The sequence below is a fragment of the Rutidosis leptorrhynchoides genome, chromosome 1, assembly GCF_046630445.1.
Source record: "Rutidosis leptorrhynchoides isolate AG116_Rl617_1_P2 chromosome 1, CSIRO_AGI_Rlap_v1, whole genome shotgun sequence".
In the NCBI taxonomy this organism is placed as follows: Eukaryota; Viridiplantae; Streptophyta; class Magnoliopsida; order Asterales; family Asteraceae; genus Rutidosis; species Rutidosis leptorrhynchoides.
Window position 1 is genome coordinate 720,498,245 of NC_092333.1, and position 3,571 is coordinate 720,501,815.

General features: G+C 32.1%; 1 long non-coding RNA gene across 4 annotated transcripts; it reads right to left on the reverse strand.

The window, feature by feature from the left end:
* Positions 1–383: 383 nt before the first annotated feature.
* LOC139886292 (uncharacterized) lies at positions 384–3,091 on the reverse strand. 4 transcript variants are annotated; one of them, XR_011772383.1, is made up of 4 exons: positions 2,897–3,091; positions 1,356–2,105; positions 607–700; positions 384–437 (listed from the first exon to the last, which is right to left on the reverse strand). It is a non-coding gene; the product is annotated as an uncharacterized lncRNA (long non-coding RNA). The 4 variants fall into 4 exon arrangements; XR_011772381.1 differs by having other exon boundaries at positions 607–2,105; XR_011772382.1 differs by having other exon boundaries at positions 607–2,121.
* Positions 3,092–3,571: the final 480 nt, after the last annotated feature.

Here is a 3,571-nt window from a genome sequence, read left to right on the forward strand (position 1 = left end):
CCCAAAACAACTCATTTTCACCAAGCTCGTTAAAGGGACTCATGAACATGTAAATCATTACATCATAAAGGTCCGCTTGAGAACCAGTGCACCACTTTATGATAATGAGAAGTGAAAGATAACCAAAGAGGCTGTTTAAAAATATCATCTGGGGCACAAATTGATATCTGATAAAGTTGCACCAAATATAAGTTATAAATACTAGCTCTGCATACGCTCTTCCATATATTTTCAGTATAGTTTTGTCATTGGCCATTTTGTAACTCCAAATCTTAGCTACAGCTATCATTATTTATATTTAGCTCCAGTGCATTTATTTTTAAAATAAATAATGTGTACATGATTATTTTCTAGGATACAAGGAAAATAAGAGCTTGCCTCATAAGTAAGTTTAGCATCACTATCTGCATTTATGTTTGCATCTACATCTTGTAAATCTGTCCAATTAAAAATACTGATTATGTTAGCAGCTAATCAAAATAATATCAACAACTTGCTTAATAAGCATGCCACATCAGCATAGCAAGAAACAAAACCCTAATTCAATTCAAAGACCTAAACTTTATATACACAAAGTGTGTGAAATAGTTATTGTGACTGACTCACCGCGTATGATCCAATATAGAGTAATATATCCAATGAGTTGTTGAAGAAAATTGAATTGAAGTAGCTTAAATGATTCCAAGATTCATCACCTAAACTGTATTGAAAAAGTTTTCAATAAATCATATTTTTTTGAGCCAATTAAATTATACTTTTGAAAATTAGGCATATTTAGATCCTGAAGAGAAAAGAAAGAAAAAAGTAGTGACCCGTATCACTAATTAAAATCTGGATATGGCATGTTATAAGTAGGTTTTCACTTTCTAAAACATGCATAAGAAATAAAGAAAACAGAACTATTCATGAAATAACTAATCCATGAAAATTAATCCAACCCACTTAGTATCGGAATGGAAATGCCAACCCACTTAGTATAACCATATTAAAATTAATCCATGAAAAAACCAGCAAAACAAAAATAAGGCTAGTCCCAACAATATTTTGTATACTATAATAAGTGGCAATTCCAACCCACTTTGTACATTTTTGCAATTCTTTAGTGAGTTTCATAAAGGTTGCTTCCGTGGATCCCCCATAGAATACATATAACAATATAACATCCCTCATAGGAGCAGCAGGGCATACTAAACAGGCACAACGAAAAATAGACCAACCTATTCGTCAAGCCCGCATGAGATAAAAAAATGCAAAAGCAACACTAAGTTGCATCACAAGTCAGTTAAACACCACATCATCATGGAATCAAAAAACTAAAACGAAAAGACGATCAAGAAAATAAAAAAGAAGAATACCTTTTACAACAGGTTTATAAATACAATGATGATGTAATCACCTCGAAGAAACATCTTGCTAATGAACCTATCTACGTTAAGCTATATGACACCATAACATTTGATATTCTGTTGGATTCGTTATACCTGTTGTTGTTCGTTTCACCAACTTATTCCATTTATCTTTGCATCCTGATTCCTGAACTTGAGCCACTTCATGAGGCAAAGCCAACACTTGTGTAGCTGTATATATTAACAAACACATAAAATCAAAGGAAAATGATAAACGTTTAAGCATACCAAATATAGTTTAATTCCATATGTATAACTCAATCCTTCCATGAATAATAAAGAAACTCGATATTAAAAAAGGAATATTTATACTGTGTAATAAATTCAACAAAAAAAATTAAGTTTAAATATGGTATGCTTAAACGTAGCCCTAAGGGCTATGTTTAGCATTGTCCAAAATGAAATTCAATTCAATAAAGTTGGCTTCTTTGAATATCATACACATATAGCAGCAAATGAAATCATACACATTTATAAAGCAAAATTGTGAAAGTATGAACCAGGACCAAGCCAAAATTTCAACAAAACACTTAACCGAGAAAATTGTTTCCCTTTTAGCATGTTCTTAATTTGATCTACACCAAGATCCCCAATTGTATTTCTTGATTTATCTTGTTCGACATTGTTATGTTGTGAGATCCCCTTTAATTTATCCATTTAATCACTAGGACCTGCATCTCCATTAATGGACACTCCAACCTGCATAAATATCCACCTGTGTTGAGGGATAAAGGCAACACTTACAGATAAAACGAAAAACAATCATCCAATAACTTTCAACCCAAAGTGCTCAACGTTCTTCTAAGAAACGCATTCTAGGTATTGAACTTCAAAGATGTACCAACATGGTATAACATTATAGTGACTAAAGTAAAATATTATAGCAACAGTCAATGCAAAGATGCGTTTAGCGTTTTCATTATTTTTGGATGGGACCAGGATGAACAAACAACAAATACTCAATAAACTAACATACACATCCCACAATAGAGAAACTGATATACCCTTAGACACCATAAGTGATCCCTGTTAATCCATAAGATATAGTGTAATTTGTATCTAGACTATATTTTGCAAGAGTCGAGTAACCCCTTCTGTCTATAATACAAGCTCTGCATACGATCTTCCATAAATTTTCAGTATAGGTTTGTCATTGACCATTTTGTAACTCCAAATCTTAGCTACAGCTATCATTATTAATATTTAGCTCCAGTGCATTTATTTTTAAAACAAATAATGTGTACATGATTATTTTCTAGGATACAAGGAAAATAAGAGCTTGCCTCATACGTAAGTTTAGCATCACTATCTGCAAGTATGTCTGTCCAATTAAAAATACTGATTATGTTAGCAGCTAATCAAAATAATATCAACAACTTGCTTAATAAGCAGGCCACGTCAGCATAGCAAGAAACAAAACCCTAATTCAATTCAAAGACCTAAACTTTATATACACAAAGTGTGTGAAATAGTTATTGTGACTGACTCACCGCGATTGATCTTGGATTCCTATCGGTACAGTGATTGAAAATGAATACAAATCATCACCATGATCGATAATTCAAAATGGATATCAATTTCAGAGGATGAGAGGTTTTTACTCTCAAATTCGTGTTATTTGTTTGGTTGAATAAAACCCCTAATTTTGTTACAAGGTTCCGTGTTTTTTCCTGATTTTAGAGGTATTTCAGGTACATTATGAATATGAAAGTTTTTTGATTTATTACTTAATAATGAGAGAGAGGATGAATATAAACCAGTAGGTTTTGAAAACATTTATTACCTAATAAAAACTCCTTTTTAAGGTATAATGTAGATATAGATGTAGATTACATCAAGGGCGTATTTGACACACCAACTTATTGGAGCTTATTTAGTGCTTAAATTACTAAAATTCTCATATTGTTATTATTAAATCATGATTCATGTGTTTGACAATATATCTAGGTAGATGATTCAATTTTGTGACACTACATTATTACTATTTTAATTTCCATACTTATAACATGTTAATGACATGTATCAAAAATGAATAGTAGTTGCAAATTAATTTTTGTACTATATAAATACGTTATAAGAGAGGTCGTGGTATCTTGCCACCCGTCCACCAAACCGCCTAGCAAGGTGCCGATGTCAGCGGGTCGCCCTGCCTCGTGCCCTACAAT